This window comes from Cyprinus carpio, chromosome A12 (assembly GCF_018340385.1).
Source record: "Cyprinus carpio isolate SPL01 chromosome A12, ASM1834038v1, whole genome shotgun sequence".
NCBI lineage: Eukaryota > Metazoa > Chordata > Actinopteri > Cypriniformes > Cyprinidae > Cyprinus > Cyprinus carpio.
Window position 1 is genome coordinate 2,462,676 of NC_056583.1, and position 20,038 is coordinate 2,482,713.

The 20,038-nt window shown below is 38.6% G+C and overlaps 1 pseudogene; it reads left to right on the top strand.

The window, feature by feature from the left end:
- Nucleotides 1-20,038, top strand: part of LOC109044921 — a 45,601-nt pseudogene that overhangs the window by 6,251 nt on the left and 19,312 nt on the right.

Consider the following 20,038-nt stretch of genomic DNA (forward strand, 5'->3'; position numbering starts at 1 on the left):
TGGAAAATTAAGTTTTGAATAAATAGTTCATTTGTTGGTGAATTGGGCTACACTGGTTGCGCTGTGTGTTTTTGACTGCTGTATCTTAGGGTGGCAGTTGCCATCTTATGCCACTCCAGATCTGCCCCTGCTCACACATATTCTTACCTCTTTTCTTATAGTCTGATCGTGAGTGATCCTTTAATTCAAATCAATCAAGATAAAAGAGGACGGATTTATAACTGTCTTGTCACACAAGGAACCTGCTCATCACAGGACATTGATGGTATTTGGGGTTTTGTATAACAGTACTAATTGAAATATTATTTGCCACTCTCCACAAGTACGGTATGTAGAGTCTTGGGTAATATTGTATGAATAGGACCTGAAACACTTATTTTATTCTTATTTTCTTTTTTCAACAAATGAAGGGAGGTGCTTAACCTCAGAAAATTACCAATTTCAGAAGGTTATACTAAATGTTTCATAAACTGTTTTATTTCCTGTTACCTTGTTTCCAGAATTTGGGACATGCAATTTGATTTGTGTTTTAGCCAACATTTTAGTGTTGTGTTAGCCAACCTTTAATGGATTATTAGGTAAAAAGATTAAATGGCTGAGCTTATTTGATGAATAAAGTATTTGTAAAAATTGAGAAAAAGGAACATTAGTTATGACATTAGGTCATCTCACCAGAAAGGATCAAATGATACCAGTGCACTTTTACTTAATATACAGGTCCTTCTCAAAAAATTAGCATATTGTGAAAAAGTTCATTATTTTCCATAATGTAATGATAAAAATTAAACTTTCATATATTTTAGATTCATTGCACACCAACGTAAATATTTCAGGTCTTTTATTGTTTTAATACTGATGATTTTGGCATACAGCTCATGAAAACCCAAAATTCCTATCTCAAAAAATTTGCATATTTCATCCGACCAATAAAAGAAAAGTGTTTTTAATACAAAAAAAGTCAACCTTCAAATAATTATATTCAGTTATGCACTCAATACTTGGTCGGGAATCCTTTTGCAGAAATGACTGCTTCAATGCGGCGTGGCATGGAGGCAATCAGCCTGTGGCACTGCTGAGGTGTTATGGAGGCCCAGGATGCTTCGATAGCGGCCTTAAGCTCATCCAGAGTGTTGGGTCTTTGCGTCTCTCAACTTTCTCTTTGCAATATCCCACAGATTCTCTATAGGGGTGTCAGGTCAGGAGAGTTGGCAGGCCAATTGAGACACAGTAATACCATGGTCAGTAAACCATTTACCAGTGGTTTTGGCACTGTGAGCAGGGTGCCAGGTCGTGCTGAAAAACTAAATCTTCATCTCCATAAAGCTTTTCAGCAGATGGAAGCATGAAGTGCTCCAAAATCTCCTGATAGCTAGCTGCATTGACCCTGCCCTTGATAAAACACAGTGGACCAACACCAGCAGCTGACATGGCACCCCAGACCATCACTGACTGTGGGTACTTGACACTGGACTTCAGGCATTTTGGCATTTCCTTCTCTCCCCAGTCTTCCCTCCTGACTCTGGCACCTTGATTTTCCGAATGACATGCAAAATTGTGCTTTTTCATCCGAAAAAAGTACTCTGGACCACTGAGCAACAGTCCAGTGCGGCTTCTCTGTAGCCCAGGTCAGGCGCTTCTGCTGCTGTTTCTGGGTTCAAAAGCACACGCCTGTGCACGGTGGCTCTGGGATGTTTCTACTCCAGACTCAGTCCACTGCTTCCACAGGTCCCCCCAAGGTCTGGAATCGGTCCTTCTTCCACAATCTTCCTCAGGGTCCGGTCACCTCTTCTCGTTGTGCAGCGTTGTTTTTTTGCCACACTTTTTCCTTCCCACAGACTTCCCACTGAGGTGCCTTGATACAGCACTCTGGGAACAGCCTATTCGTTCAGAAATTTCTTTCTGTGTCTTACCCTCTCGCTTTGAGGGTGTCAATGATGGCCTTCTGGACAGCTGTCAGGTCGGCAGTCTTACCCATGATTGCGGTTGTGAGTAATGAACCAGGCTGGGAGTTTTTAAAAGCCTCAGGAATCTTTTGCAGGTGTTTAGAGTTAATTAGTTGATTCAGATGATTAGGTTAATAGCTCGTTTAGAGAACCTTTTCATGATATGCTAATTTTTTGAGATAGGAATTTTGGGTTTTCATGAGCTGTTTGCCAAAATCATCAGTATTAAAACAATAAAAGACCTGAAATATTTTCAGTTGGTGTGCAATGAATCTAAAATATATGAAAGTTTAATTTTTATCATTACATTATGGAAAATAATGAACTTTTTCACAAATTTTTTTTTTGAGAAGGACCTGTAATGGAGTTAAATAAAAATAAAAATGGTTACAGGTTGATAATTGAAATGGCATTTTGACAGACTGTCAAAATGCTTTTATTTTGAATAAAGTATAATTTAATTATAAAGAAGGTCAAGACACATCTGGGGTGGGACAGGATCAAATTTGTACCTCAATCAATGCATGCACATCATTTTTTTTTTTTTTTTTTAATTAAACTGTTTGTATGTTAATGAAGTGCCCTCGGAAGCTGTCAACATGTCTCTTGGACTTTCCTTGGTTAAAGATGCACAATCTTCAAAGGTGGCGGTAAGTTATTGAGCACACTATAGAGATCAGTTACAAATTAAGTACATATTATAACTATTTTACACTAACTAATGCCTAAAGAACATAAAAAGCCAAATAAAATGAATTATAAAAGGGATTATAAATGTTAAAAGACCTGATGTGAGACGACGGTTTTATATATTGAAGAAAAATGACCTTGTTTTGTATGTGTAATGTGAAATTAGTGTGTTTCATTTTATATCATTTATTTGATTTATTTAAGTGAGGCCTATAAAGTATGTTTGTTTTATTATCCTGTCTCAAAAGCCAAAAAGATTTTGACCAAAAATAAAAATTGCAATAAAAGTGGTGGGATTGTGGTCAATAATTAAAATTGATTTTATTCCTTTTTACCAAAGTGAAATCTGTTTAAATTGCATCTCATTTAGATTTGTGGTCCAACCATTCCAAAGAAATGTGTAACAGTTACCACATACAATGGCATGTGCTTTATCAGTGAAAACAATGTGTATCGACGTATTCAACGGATTCCGAAGTCTCTGAGAGGTAAATATGATCATCAACCACAACTTTTTTCTTTTTTGATTAAGTTAAATAAGTTTATTGTCTTTTGATGTAACTTTACTGTAGTTTTAACTACATATGTACACACTTCTGCTTTTCTTTATTTCCAGACTGTACTGATCAGATTGACATAGCCTTTCTATTAGATGGGTCTGGGAGTGTAAGGGAATACAATTTTAGAACGATGAAGGATTTTGTGAGAAGTGTGATCAAACGTTTTACTGAACGGGATGCACAGGTAGGAATAGTCTTCAATATCACTTTAATGGATTTCAATACTAACTATAGCCAATGTTTTTTAATACTAAAATGCAAAATACCTGAGAGGGGTTTGTTTTAAAAAAACATTACATTTTGACCACATAATGACAGTTTATCTGTTGTTGGCTTACAGTTTGCCATTGCACAGTACTCCAAGGATTGTATAATTCACTACAGTTTTAATGAACTCAAAATTCAAGGTGCATGGGAATCTAACGTGACAGGTATATTGTACCAGAGTGGACCTAACACTTACACCGCAACAGCCATCAAAAAACTTGTGTAAGAATGGTTTGTTACTACAATAATTGGAAAATTTTAAAGTAGATTTAGTGTGTGTCAGGATTATGCTTAGTTTAGTTTTCATTCTCCTGTATTTCTGGTTTCTGTGCCCCCTTTCAGTTCAGTTACTGATTACCTGATAGTTGCCATAGTAAAAAATGACATTTCTACCATAAAAAAGAAGAAAGAAAAACGAAACAGTTGTTTTGAGGGTGTGTCTTAATCAGCTCCCTAGTTCAATAGTCAGGGCACTGATCATAACAAAAAGCATAGTTTTTGTATATTCATAAAAAACTGCAACTTACTAATGCAGTGATAGTCAGAAATCGAAAAGTTCTCAGATGATGTTCCACATGCTCCATTCATTGAGCCTTCCATATGATATACCCTGAACCAGACTCCACTTTAATCTACGAGAAATAATGATTTCAGAAGAGATCAGAGTAAATCAAATATAACATTTTATTTGTCAGGTAAAATGTTTAATGCCAATTAAATATTTAAACAATTAGAAGCCAATTCAGAAAAAAAAGGATAAAGCAATTATGAATCACATTGTAGCCACATGGCAATTCTATAGTCCTGTACATGGATTACTGTAACTATATAGGAAATAGCTGAGTCTTCCATGTTGGAAACAAACAAATTCAACATAGTCACACATGTAACTTGAGATTGCTTTATAATTTCTATGTTACAATTATTCTAATTTAACACAAGACACATGGTCTAGAATCAACACATTCTCACTCCCAACTTGTCACATATTGGTGCTTAGTCATGACCCCTAGTCGTCGCTTTTTGACTCTATATAGGTACCCCTTAAACGTCACTTTTTAATGCACAGGGTACCCCTTTAGTGTCGCTTTTCGACATGCAGTGTACTCTATTGCTTTCAGTTGTTTGCCTTATGCGTCAGATGGTTTAATGGGTTGCATGCATTTTTAAAAATGGAAATCATTTTATATAAATTTATACTTTCATAGATATTTTGGAGCACCTAACCCCACCTCTGCCCTAAACCTACCCACTTCTGAAAAATATAAAACATGTAACAGGCAAATAAAAGTAAAGCCACGGGTATTTATTGCAAAAACGGACCATAAAAAAGTAGTATAAAAGTATTACAAACAAGTCATGTTGCAATGTAAGCCATCTGAAGCCATACGGTATCTTTATGCAAAGAATAAATAATAAGGTTTTAATAGCTGAAAAAGATTCTGCTCCATTAAAGCACGCCGCTCACATTTCATTCAAAAAGATACTCCCGAACAATAGCATCACACAATCTACAACCTTTTACATACAGCAAAGCAATCATGTGTTTTATAGAATAAACTTGACTAGTCTATCTGCACATGTAGTAGCACAAACAACTATAAAGTGTGTTCTATGAGCACAATGTAGTTAACACAATTACACATTTAAAAATAAAAATAATTGCATACCTGACAGCAGAGAAACACACAACAGCATGTGAGAGTTCTAGTGCAGAGCTCCAGAGACTCACACACAGTGTGGGGTTTTTCTGGTTACAGAATCCCAAAGTAGTGTTTTGCCACTTCTCATATATACCCAGATCAGAATTAAGAAATCTTAAAATCAGTTGTAAAAGACATTTTGCTTTGTTTAGGATCCTGTGACCCAGAGTCACACCTGGCCAGAGATAGGAAAACATTATTTGCTGCTTTACGTGCTTGATTGATCAAAGGCCACAGCGCAGCACGGGCCAGCCTGTCCTCCCTTGTAAGATTCTCCGTGAATCGTATTCTTTCCAAATTTCATCCCTGTATTTCCACATTGTAAACTGCACGATCATCTGCCTTGGTTTCCCTAGTTCCTTCTCACCGATTTGGTGCAGTGTGTTAACAGTGTCTTCTAATTTCTGCAGGTGTTGTGGGTGTGGGTGAGAAGCAAGCACGTTCAGCTCTTGAGGGAGTTGAATGTGCTCATTGCAATCGTATTTATTTCTTTGCGGATAAGCGTGAATTGAACATGTTCGACTCACGAGCAGGTGGGTTGTGCTCATCGTGAGGCATTCGTGGGTGGCAGGACTACTAAGAGGGGGGTGAGTGCTTTATCATTGACCCGAGATTGTAGACAGCGTCTACATGAATGCGTTCGCATCTCATGAAAGTTGAACAAAATTTTTTAAAATTGCTATTTATTCTTTATCACAGGCCAATTATTTGTAAAAATATTTTTAAAAACAACTGTCTAAATTACTGTTGAAATTAGCTATCACAATTTAAATTTTTGCATTAGAACTTTATCAAATTTAACTTGAGGTAAATCAAATATTGTCCAGGTGCGCCCTAGACACATCATCAGTGATGTAACCTGGGGTCGTTGGGTGTTTCGGGTCTTTCAACATCATACACTCTCGCCCAGATGACCCAGCCTGGGTGATCAGTTTCCAATTTGTGTCTAGTTAACTTGAATAGTCCACGGATCACCCCTTTTGATCCACAGCCATCTTTATGCCCTCTCAGCAGCATCCATGATATTCCCAATGGCTTTATTCTTGTGCAGTCCCATAATTTCCAAGAACTTAAGTGCCCTGCATAACGACTGGCTTGCAAAACCCCGGCAGCCAACCTCGTTGGGGAGGCAGCGGGTCTTCCATCCCCTGTTACAGCATTCACCGGCCAACTCCTCATACTTGGCCCTCTTCTGTTCAAACGGCTCTTCCATCTGGTCTTTCCGGGGCAAAGTTAATTCCAGTACAACCACCTGCCTTGGTAACTTTGAGAATAAACAAATTAGACAAAACTAAAAAAAATGGATGAATGATATTTTAGAAGTAACGCCTCTTATTCTAACCAATAAAACAATTTTAAATACAATTTAATAATATTAATATAATAGATTTAACATACCTTGGAACATTAGGCCTACAGGTGCTTTAATGAGAGTAACGTGGACACTGCATGTATAGGCTAATTCTGTCATATGACAATACATTTATTCAATCATGTTAAAGCCCTTTCCTCAACAAAAAGTTTTTCTAAACAATTTGTTTTTTTGTTTTTCAAAGTATCGGCATAGAAATTACATTGTGTCAACTCTTGAGAAATTTTATAGATCAATGACATTTCCATCAGTTATATCAGTAATTTTTTTTGAAAAGTTAAACTTTTTTTTTTTTTTTGCAAATAATTAAGTTAAATTAAATAATAATAAAAAAATAATATTAAAATCCTTAGATGGAAACCTGGCCAGTGTGGTATTGAATCCTGTGTTCTTTTGAACTTTCGTATTACATTTGTGACAAATAGATGCATGTGTTCTGTGTTGGCTCTTTAGAAACAAAAGAAAGGTTTCAAAATACAAAGTACAAAAGTGAGACGAGCAAGCAAGAGTATCCATTCATTGCCATCTTCTCCTAGCAACAGGGGTAAACAGCTGCCATTCTGATGATGTATAGTGCTTCCGAACCAAAAAAAAAACACTGTGTGAACACAATCCAGCAGGGGAGGGGGATCAATCTAACTCTGGTTTGAACAAGAAATCTAACCAAATGTGAAAGCACCGTAAACTGCATAACAAATTCTTTTAGAAAGATATCAGTCCTGATAAATAAAATGCCAGTGATAGTTACCAGTAGTATCGTCTTTCAATACAAGTACTTAATCAGTACCCAAAATTATGTATACTGTATGATATACAGATTCATTGGGGAGCTGATTGAAACACTGAGTGGTTGTTTACATATTTTTTTTAAAGGGTATTTATGTGGATTACTTACTGACCAAGTCAATAGTGCCAACCCCCAAATTTATCACCCATGTATACCTTTCATATATATATATATATATATATATATATATATATATAGATATATATATATATATATATATATATATATATATATATATATATATATATATATATAAATCTTTTTTCAAATACCAGGAAAGATCTTTTTATACCAGCTGGAGGGTTAAGACTATCAGCAAAAAAAGTCTTGATTGTTATTACTGATGGAGCATCACATGACAGGATCTTATTGGATGAAGCAGCAAAACAGGCAGAGGATAATAAAATAGTACGATTTGCAATTGGGGTAGGTTTTTTTTCTTCACATATTATGCCATTTAAATATCTTACATTAGATCTTTAAGTGTTTAATTGTGTATAGTTAAATAAATTCTTAAACCTGAATGTTTTATATGGCCATTTCTGAAAACTTTTATTTACTTATAGCTTAACATAAATAAATGCATGGGAATTTGAAAAGGTGTGTGTGCATATATATATATATATATATATATATATATATATATATATATATATATGTATATATATATATATATAGTTAATATTTCATATTCCTGTGCATTTATTACTCTGTGAAATATGCTTTGTATAATTTTTTTTAGGACACAATATTTTTTTTTTGTTTCTAGGTTGGCAATGCTTTTAATGATCCCAGTGCAAAAGGAGAGCTGAATACAATTGCTTCTGATCCAGATAATGATCACGTGTTCAAAGTGACAGACTTTAATGCACTGAACAATATTCTTCAAAAACTGGAGGAGAGCATTATTGCCATTGAAGGTATGTTAACAGCTCTAAAGACATGAAAATTAAGAATGAAAGCATATTTTTGTATTAATGTATTTTTGATTGCTTCCATTGTCCTCATTTGTAAGTCGCCTTGGATAAAAGTGTCTGCTAAATGACTAAATGTAAATGTATAGATGTATCTTTAAGTTCCACCCACTGGTCCCATGACGGAATCCAATGGCGTGGGTGTAGGAATAATGCGTTTAGGTCTTTTACTTGGCCTTCTGCAGACTTCACTAAATTTATTAGGATTTAGTTTCAATCTTAGTCTAGCTCTGTGTTTAATCTGACTCCAATTTTAAAGTGATGCTTAAATTTAGACTGTAGTTCTTATTAGGAACTGATTACAAATTTTGGTTATACTTTAATTTAGATATTTGATGATTCTGCAAATCCCATAGTTAAATTGGCTTGAAAAAGCCAACTTACTGAAATCCTATTTAAACAACTTCTTCTTCTTTTTCTGAGACTAAATTTTACAATGTATCTCCTCCTAGAGCTTTCAAGCTACAACCACCAAACTCGGGTCATACCTTCAGACTGGTCTGACTCGGGTTGCTATATCTTTTCTAACTGATCCAGCTTATGGTTTTCGTAAACCAGACTATCAAAACCACCTAAAATCCCATAGACTTTCATTGAGGGGGTGAAAATTTTATACAATAAGACTTATGGTGTATTTAAGCTGTCTACTGCCATAGCAAAGCTTAAAATCTCCCTATTGAAAATACAGCTAAAACTAGCCTAAGCTGATTGGTTGCTTTGGCTAGTCTCCCAGGCTGGTTTTTAAGTGGTTTTGGCCACTGTCACGCTGGTCTTAGCTGTCTTTTAGCTTTTTTTTTTTTTTTTTTTACATTTACATTTACATTTAATCATTTAGCAGACGCTTTTATCCAAAGCGACTTACAAATGAGAACAGTAGAAACAATCAGATCAACGAGAGAACAACAACGGTATACAAGTGCTATGACAAGTCTCAGTTAGTCTAGTACAGAACACGTAGCCAGGGTTTTTTTTTTTTTTTTTTTTTTTTTTTTTTTTTTTTTTTTTGAATATGATAGACAAGAAAAAGAAAAGATAAGTACTAGTATTAGTTGGTTAAGTGCAGCAAAAAAAGATGAGTCTTTAGATGTTTTTTTTTAAAAATGAGTAAAGACTCAGCTGTTCGAATTGAGATCGGGAGGTCATTCCACCAGCTGGGCGCAGTCCAGGAAAAAGTCCGTGAGAGTGATTTTGAACCTCTTTGGGATGGCACCACAAGACGTCGTTCACTTTCAGAGCGCAAACTTCTGGAGGGCGCATAAGACTGAACTAGTGAGTTTAGGTATGTTGGCGCCGTGCCAGTGGTCGTCTTGTAGGCAAGCATCAGTACCTTGAATTTGATGCGAGCGGCTACTGGTAGCCAGTGTAACCTGATGAGGAGAGGAGTCACATGAGCTGTTTTTGGCTCATTGAAGACAACCCTCGCTGCTGCATTCTGGATCAGTTGTAGAGGCTTGATAGTACATGCAGGAAGGCCCGTCAAGAAGAGCATTACAATAGTCCAGTCTGGAGAGAACAAGAGCTTGGACAAGAAGTTGGGTGGCTTGCTCTGACAGGAAGGGTCTAATCTTCCTAATGTTGTATAAGGCAAATCTGCAGGACCGCGTCGTTGTAGCAATATGGTCTGTGAAGCTTAACTGATGATCCATCACAACTCCTAGGTTTCTGGCTGTCCTGGAAGGAGTTATGGTTGACGAACCCAGCTGTATAGAGAAGTTGTGATGAAACGATGGGTTAGCTGGAACCACCAGCAGTTCAGTCTTAGTAAGGTTGAGCTGAAGGTGATGGTCATTCATCCAGCTAGAAATGTAACTCAGACAGGCTGAAATGCGAGCAACTACCGTCGGGTCATCTGGTTGGAATGAGAAGTATAGTTGAGTGTCATCAGCATAGCAGTGATAGGAAAAGCCATGCTTCTGAATGACAGATCCTAATGACGTCATGTAGATGGAGAAGAGAAGCGGTCCAAGTACTGAGCCTTGAGGAACCCCAGTAGCAAGTTGTTGTGACTTAGAAACTTCACCCCTCCAAGACACCATGAAGGATCTATCAGAAAGGTAGGAGTTAAGCCACTGGAGAGCGGTTCCAGAGATGCCCATCTTTCTGAGGGTGGATAGGAGAATCTGGTGATTAACAGTGTCAAAAGCAGCAGACAAGTCCAGCAAAATGAGAACTGAGGATTTTGAAGCTGCTCTTGCCAGTCGCAGGGCTTCAGTAACCGAGAGCAGGGCAGTCTCAGTTGAGTGGCCACTTTTGAAGCCAGATTGGTTGCTGTCCAGGAGGTTGTTCTGTATAAGAAACATAGAGAGCTGGTTGAACACAGCTCGTTCGAGTGTCTTTGCAATGAATGGAAGAAGGGATACCGGTCTGTAGTTTTCTAGAAGTGCTGGATTTAGAGATGGTTTCTTCAGCAGTGGGCTTACCCGAGCCTGCTTAAATGCTGAGGGAAATGTTCCAGAGTGAAGAGAGGAGTTGATAATGTGAGTAAGTGAAGGTATGACTGAAGAAGAAATCGCTTGAAGGAGGTGAGTGGGGATCGGATCCAGTGGGCAAGTAGTAGGATGACTGGACAGGATAAGTTTGGAAACGTCCGTCTCTGAGAGTGGAGAGAAGGAGGAGAACGAGTGAGCATTAGTCGTTGTGAAGTTATCCTCAGTCTGCGGTGTGGAGAATTGGTCACTGATGGTTCTTGTCTTATTCGTGAAGAAAACTGCAAAGTCATCAGCTGTAAGAGTCGATTGAGGAGGAGGTGGAGGCGGATTAAGAAGAGAAGAGAAGGTTTTGAAGAGTGTCCGAGCGTCACAACAGTTGTTAATCTTGTCGTGGTAATATGATGCTTTAGCAGTGAAGACGTTTGCAGAGAAGGAAGAGAGGAGAGACTGATACACACTGAGGTCGGTAGAGTTTCTTGATTTTTAACCCATTTCCTCTCTGCAGCCCTGAGTTTAGAGCGATGTTCACGGAGTACATCGGACAGCCAAGGGGCAGATGGGGGTGGTGCGTGCTGGTCTAGACGACAGTGGGCAAAAGTTGTCCAAGCAAGAGGTCAGAGTGGAACAAAAAGTGTCCGTAGCACTGTTCGTGTCCAGAGCTGAAAAGTGCGAGAGTGAAGGAAGTGAGGATGCAACCACAGAGGATAGGCGAGATGGAGAGAGTGAGCGTAGGTTCCGTCGAAAGGTGACCCGCGTTGGAGCGTGTGCCGCTTCAGGTGTAAGTGCTAGATTAGCAGTAATGAGGAAGTGGTCTGAGGTGTGCAGTGGAGTAACTAAAGTGTTGTCCACTGAGCAACAGCGCGTGTAGGTGAGGTCCAGTTGGTTGCCCGATTTGTGAGTCGCTGTAGTAGAGACTCGCTTGAGATCAAATGAGGCGAGCAGAGTGTTGAAGTCAGCAGCCTGGGGTTTATCTAGGTGGATGTTGAAGTCGCCAAGCAGTACCAGAGGAGTACCATCTTCAGGATAGTTTGATAGCAGCACGTCCAACTCCTCCAAGAAGTTTCCCAATTGACCTGGGGGACGATAAATGACCACAAAGTGGATTTTAAAAGGGTGGGTTACAGTAACAACAGCATGTGATTCAAATGAAACGTTACCTGTAGGTGGTTGTTGAAGATCAAATTTCCAGTCTTTCGATATAAGGAGACCAGTACCTCCACACCTCCCAGTCGTACGATGGGTGTGAGAACAAGTGAAATGAGAGGAGAGGGCTGCGGGGAGTGGCAGTGTCCTCAGGTTTGATCCAGGTCTCAGTCAGTGCCATGAGGCTGAGAGCGGAATGAGTAGCAATAGAAGAAATGAAGTGTGCTTTGTTAACAGCGGACTGGCAGTTCCAGAGACCAAGTGGAATAGAGAGCGTTGGAGTAGAGGTCAGAGGGACAGACCTTAGATTTGTCAGGCAGGCCTTCCTTTGACGTACATAGCGTGCTCTCCGAGTGTTAGTAGTGATAGTAGAGATCTGAAAGCACATAGTGACTACAAGTGAGCAAAATAAGTATGTGAGGACAAGCTGTGCAGAAATTGAAGGGTAGAAAAGCAATACTCAAGCGCCCTGTCGGTGTCCTTGCTCGGTGGAGTCGCGCAGGTAGAGTCGATGGTCTTTACACTCGTCGGTCTTCACACGAGGAGGCTTCACACGAGGGCTGCCGCGACCGCTGCCCGCGGTGTCAACTACCACTTATATATTTGCCTGATTACCTGTGATTGAAGTAAGCTTGTCACGCCTCCCTATTTAGCAGACCGAAACTGTCCAGTCCCGCGATAGGCAAACGCAAAACCAAACGCCACAATTCACACGTATTTACCAGGGTAAGACACACAGTAATTAGAGCAAAGTTTCCCTAGCAACGATGATCACGCAGTAGTCTAATGACAAAACGAGGCAAAAACACTTACAAACTGCTGTCCTTCTCTGTCGCTCGACTGTTTCTTCTGACAAGCGCTTACAGAACAGCTCTTTATGTGCTTTTTTACCGGCTTACTGGCTTTTGTCACGCCTCCCTATTTAGCAGACCGAAACTGTCCAGTCCCGCGATAGGCAAACGCAAAACCAAACGCCACAATTCACACGTATTTACCAGGGTAAGACACACAGTAATTAGAGCAAAGTTTCCCTAGCAACGATGATCACGCAGTAGTCTAATGACAAAACGAGGCAAAAACACTTACAAACTGCTGTCCTTCTCTGTCGCTCGACTGTTTCTTCTGACAAGCGCTTACAGAACAGCTCTTTAAGTACTTTTTACCGGCTTACTGGCTTTTGTCACGCCTCCCTATTTAGCAGACCGAAACTGTCCGTCCCGCGATAGGCAAACGCAAAACCAAACGCCACAATTCACACGTATTTACCAGGGTAAGACACACAGTAATTAGAGCAAAGTTTCCCTAGCAACGATGATCACGCAGTAGTCTAATGACAAAACGAGGCAAAAACACTTACAAACTGCTGTCCTTCTCTGTCGCTCGACTGTTTCTTCTGACAAGCGCTTACAGAACAGCTCTTTAAGTACTTTTTACCGGCTTACTGGCTTTTGTCACGCCTCCCTATTTAGCAGACCGAAACTGTCCAGTCCCGCGATAGGCAAACGCAAAACCAACCAAACGCCACAATTCACACGTATTTACCAGGGTAAGACACACAGTAATTAGAGCAAAGTTTCCCTAGCAACGATGATCACGCAGTAGTCTAATGACAAAACGAGGCAAAAACACTTACAAACTGCTGTCCTTCTCTGTCGCTCGACTGTTTCTTCTGACAAGCGCTTACAGAACAGCTCTTTAAGTACTTTTTACCGGCTTACTGGGTTTTTGTCACGCCTCCCTATTTAGCAGACCGAAACTGTCCAGTCCCGCGATAGGCAAACGCAAAAACCAAACGCCACAATTCACACGTATTTACCAGGGTAAGACACACAGTAATTAGAGCAAATTTTCCCTAGCAACGATGATCACGCAGTAGTCTAATGACAAAACGAGGCAAAAACACTTACAAACTGCTGTCCTTCTCTGTCGCTCGACTGTTTCTTCTGACAAGCGCTTACAGAACAGCTCTTTAAGTACTTTTTACCGGCTTACTGGCTTTTGTCACGCCTCCCTATTTAGCAGACCGAAACTGTCCAGTCCCGCGATAGGCAAACGCAAAACCAAACGCCACAAATTCACACGTATTTACCAGGGTAAGACACACAGTAATTAGAGCAAAGTTTCCCTAGCAACGATGATCACGCAGTAGTCTAATGACAAAACGAGGCAAAAAAACACTTACAAACTGCTGTCCTTCTCTGTCGCTCGACTGTTTCTTCTGACAAGCGCTTACAGAACAGCTCTTTAAGTACTTTTTGCCGGCTTACTGGCTTTTGTCACGCCTCCCTATTTAGCAGACCGAAACTGTCCAGTCCCGCGATAGGCAAACGCAAAACCAAACGCCACAATTCACACGTATTTACCAGGGTAAGACACACAGTAATTAGAGCAAAGTTTCCCTAGCAACGATGATCACGCAGTAGTCTAATGACAAAACGAGGCAAAAACACTTACAAACTGCTGTCCTTCTCTGTCGCTCGACTGTTTTTACTAAATCAAATGGTTTTAGCTGGATTAGCATAGAAGTCTTAGCTTGTTTTTAGCTTTTTTTTTACTGAATCAACTGGTTTTAGCTGGTTTTAGCTGTATTAGCATAGAAACATGCTAACAAAATGCTAGTAACTTGCTGATCAGGCTAGAAACATGCTTTTAACATGGTTTTAAAGTGGTTTTGGCCACTGTCACGCTGGTCTTAGCTGGTTTTAACAGTTTTTTTGTGAATCAACTGGTTTTAGCTGGTTTTCGCTGGATTGTCATAGAAACATGTTAACAACATGCTAGTAACTTGCTAATTAGGCTAGAAACATGCTAGCAACATCCTATTTAGTTGCTAATCATGCTAATGACATGCTAGTCACTTGGTAGTCATGCTTACAACATGCTAGTCACTTGTTAAGCATACTAGCAACATGCTAGTCACTTTCTAATCATGCTAATGGCATGCTAGTCACTTGCTAATAATGCTAGCAACATGCTAGTCACTTGCTAATCATGATAACAACATACTAGAGACATGCTAGTCACTTGCTAATCATGCTAATGACATGCTAGTCACTTGCTAGTCATGCTAGAAACATGTTAGCCACTTGCTAATCATGCTAACATCATGTTAGTCACTTTGCTAGTAATGCTAACAACATGCTAGTGACATGATAATCACTTGCTAATCATGCTGGAAACATGCTAGCGACATGCTAGTCACTTTCTAATAATGCTGGAAGCATGCTAGCGACATGCTAGTAACTTGCTAATCATGCTAATGACATGCTAGTCACTTGTTAATCATGTTAATAACATGCTAGAAACATGCTAATCATGCTAGTAACTTTGTTAATCATGCTAATGACATGCTTGTCACTTGCTAATCATGCTGGAAACATGCTAGTGTAGGGGAATGTACAGTTAAAACCCATGGACCAGGTGTGTCGCAATGAAGACCAGGAGTCAGAGATGCATTCAATTAAAGAAAAATTTACTGAAGAACATGATTTGCTGTTTCATCAGCAGAAGTCAGCTTCAGTACTCTCGATGGAGTTCATAGGCCGCTCTGCGTACAATTCAAAATCAACAACAATTATACCCTGACAGAGGATACTAATTGCATCAATGCATAAGTCAAAAAAATTCTGATTGGTTCGTAAACCACCTCCATGTAGTTGGAATAGGTAAAGTTGTAGGATGTGGGTGAAGTAGTTTCGGTGTTTTGTGTTTCGTTTGTGCTGGTTTGTGGTGTAAAATTTTTCATTTGTGCCGCTTTGGTTTTTTAGATATTAAAATAATATTTATAGGTCATTCTGAGGTCACTCAGCCCCCCCACATACTCCAAATTCACCCCAAATAGACTCATTTGTCTATATTACCGGCACAAACCAGCACAAACCAGCACAAACGGAGCACAAATGATTGAGACTATTTTGCTGACGTTTTGCGTTGGGTGGGGGGCCAACTTCATGGAGGTGGTTTACGAACCAATCAGAATTTTGTTGACTTATGCATTGATGCAATTAGTATCCTCTGTCAGGGTATAATTGTTGTTGATTTTGAATTGTACGCAAAGCGGCCTACGAATTTGGAGTATGTGGGGGGCTGAGTGACCTCAGAATGACCTATAAATATTATTTTAAAGAGCAGGTCAGATGGGTTTTTTAAAAAAAAAATCTCTCTTTTGCAGTTTATAACGTAGCTATCCTTAAATGAAAACAATCTGCAAAGTTAATCAAAAAAGTGCATGATAAATAAAGATATTGTCTCTCAAAAGAGAGAGTCGGTTCTGAATCGCCGTAACGAGTCGTTATATTTTCGACTCTTTTGCCTGTTTGCCTGTATGTCACTGGGTAACACATTTGCATAATCCCCGCCTGCCCGCGAAATACGAACAGAGTCTGATCTGCCCACAAACACTTTTGCTATTAGTGCGTTTACATCATGTTGAGAAGACGCGGTGTTCAAGGATATCACAGAAATATAATTCAAGCCTTTTGTTGTGTGCTTGTCATTTTATCAAGAACTGCTTCTCTAATCTGGGCTTTTATCTTCGTTGGCTTCTAATCTTCTTAATTTGGACTAACAAGCTCTCTGAACCACGACCTTTAAGTAATACGATTGATACGTTAGGTATACATTTTCAATTGAGTGCTCAAAATATAATTTTTTTTGTGCCAATATGTGATGTATACCTAGTGCAGCTTTAGGTTTCCAGGTAAAGCACGATATTACTGTCTTACTGAAGTAGTTCTAAAAATTCGCAGTGAACCTAAGAATATGTCGATTATTGTAGACTGACGTTGTCCTAATTACTTTGTTTAATAATAAAGAATGTAGTGTAGCACACAGACTTTATAATAATTGTAAAACTGCTGTTTATTGTGCTGCACTGGCAGTTACAGGGTTAATGCGGGAGAGATGAGTGATTTCGGCTGGTGCTCCTGTGATACAACTGTTCTGCGTTCTGATTAAAAGTTAAGACCAAGCGTATTTTGTCTGTCGTTCTTCAAACATTACAGTAGACATATTTTGGTTTACAAACTGTATTGTTTCATCAGTTAGTCACGTTAGCACTCGGCTAACGTATCCACCTAGTGTTCACAGTTTAGCAGCTAAACTTTAGCTGTGGGCACGATTCGCTTGCATAAGTGTTTTTGTATTTTATGTCATTATAAGAACGGATTGACTATATTATTGTTTTATGTAAAGGTGCTTTGTCAATGGTAGCGCTGGCTAACTGGCTCATGGACTCATCTCTGTGCCAATCACAACAGGCTTGTCCAGCTGACCAATCAGAGCAGAGTAGGCTTGAGGAAGGGAGGGGCTTGCTCCGAACTTGCTTGAAACGAATCATTTCCTAATCATTGGCAAATGACTCTAATATTAAATGTATATTCTGAGAAAATTACAATGTTTTCTGACCTTAGATGCATTTAAACCTGATGTAGGGGACTCCAATACAATATTGGGACACTTTAAAATACCATCTGACCTGCTCTTTAATATCTAAAAAACTGAAGCAGCACAAACTAAAATATTACCGGCACAAACAAAGCACAAACAAACGAGTCTATTTGGGGTGAATTTGGAGTATGTGGGGGGGCTGAGTGACCTCAGAATGACCTATAAATATTATTTTAATATCTAAAAAACTGAAACAGCACAAACGAAAATTTTTACAGCACAAACGAAGCACAAACGATTGAGACTATTTTGCTTACGTTTTGCGTTGGGTGGGGGGCCAACTTCACGGAGGTTCCAAACTTAGACAGTTTCCACATATGGACATAAACGTTTCAAACATATCTTCTGACAACTATTTTAGTGACAAGTGATCCGAGGTAAGACGCAATACGTCTCTCCAAAGATGCTGGATTTGGCAGTTGAACGTTTGTCCTGGGACAGGGTTAGCTTCTCCCTGTACAGACAGATACTAACACTCATACACAGAAAATTTATCAGAACTTCAAGGCCGCCTAGCCCTAGCTAGAATTTTATCAGTATGGTTCGTCACACACACACTATGAAGTCATCATCTTAGAGAGTAGAAGTACAGCATAAAGCAGGATTCTTTAATAACTCATAAGCGCACATAAGGTTACACATTTCACTCTTGCCCTAACTTGATTAATAGTCAAGCAAGAAATAATGTAATAATATAATTAATATCAATTTGAAGGCAATGGCAACTCAGTATCCACTCCTTCACTAGTGACATGCTAGTCACTTGCTAATCATGCTGGAAACATGTTAGCGACATGCTAGTCACTTTCTAATCATGCTGGAAACATGCTAACGACATGCTAGTAACTTGCTAATCATGCTAATGAAATGCTAGTTACTTGCTAGTCATGCTAGCAACATGCTAGTCACTTGTTAATCATGCTAATAACATGCTAGAAACCTGCTAATCATGCTAGTAACTTTGTTAATCATGCTAATGACATCCTAGTCATTTGCTTGTCATGATAGGAACATACTTGTCACTTGCCAATCATGCTGGAAACATGCTAGCGACATATTAGTCACTTGCTAATCATGCTGGAAACATGCTAGCGACATGCAAGTAACTTTGTTAATCATGCTAGTCACTTGCTTATCATGCTGGAAACATGTTAGCTATATGCTAGTCACTTTCTAATCATGCTGGAAACATGCTAGCGACATGCTAGTAACTTGCTAATCATGCTAATGACATGATAGTTACTTGCTATTCATGCTAGCAACGTGCTAATCACTTGTTAATCATACTACCAACATGCTAGAAACATGCTAATGATGGTAGCAACATGCTAATAATCTATCTATATGATAGAACAAAACTTTAAGCTTTTAAAACTACTTCAAACTTTCTGGTTAGGCTTTTTCAAGCTAACTTATAGTTTGCCTACAGACTTTACTATCTAGTTTCAATTATTAGTTCATCAGGAACCTGATGTCACATTTGAGTCTCACATTGGCTGTACATGGATCTCACAATCCCAAACTTGCCAGTCTGAACTCAGTCAGAGGTTGCAAGTTTAACCTATACCTTTCAGCCAGCAGCCTACTACTTGCTCAGAACAAAAAGTGTAATTTGTTATGTCACTTCAATACAACTTGCTAAGATTTCTGATGGCATGCCTACTGCTCTGCTCACTTTTACGAATACTTTTTTTTTTTGTATTTTAAAGCCTTTGAAAAAAAAAAATCTAGTGTTATTTGCATTCAATTACATTTTTCCACCCAGTATTTTGTATTTGTATTTTAAATACATTTTCATTTATTTGTGCCCATCTCTGGTCACACATGTTAGACTGCCTCCCCCCCTTTCTTCCTCTTCCCCATTACACAGCTTATACTGTTGGAGTCATTAAAGTAGTTCAATTTTGTTTTTAATACCAAATATGTGGTTACATTTAATTTTGTTTCTTTATTAAGTTATTTTAGAAAAATGTTTGGAATATGTTGTTAAATTTAAGTTTATAAAGATTTTTTGGTAAAGTTTGTTAAATTCAAGTTTTTGTTTCCTAGCATGCAGCCGACAGTAAGCTGACCATATGTTTGATCAATTTAGCTTTCTAAAATTAACTCTTGACTTACCTATAATAAAATCTATATATATAAAACACTTAAAGCATTTCACAATGTTATTTTAAACGTTAACCTAGATAAATGTATGCTATTAGGCGCATACCCAAGTGCTCATGTGGAAAGCACACTTGCAGGACATGGAAGCGCCAGCACGATCACTTACATTTTTTCCCCTGATAACAGTGGAAACAACTTAAAATACAGCATAATTTTTGCTCATACAGGTAGTATATCATTTAAAAACTGTAAAGGGTCTACCTTTGTGTACACTCACAATAACACCAAAATATTGTGTTTTTGAAAAATTAAGAATACAAACAGGATGCACTTTCAGCCATCTTGGTCTCTGTAAACTGAATCGCGTCACAAAAAATGAACCGAAACTCAGCGTATAGGCTAATTTGCCTCCCCACTATCATTACACAAGATAACTAGATCTATCGGAAGCTTGAAATGTCTACTTATAACAAAACAATTCAAATAAAAAAACACAAACTGTATCATTAAGTAACCTGTATTAAAGGCGGAGATGGCAAGTCACTGTTGCCATCTTCGCAATAGAAAACACTACTTTAATAATAAATATATAAAAATAAAAATATCTCTCTAGTAT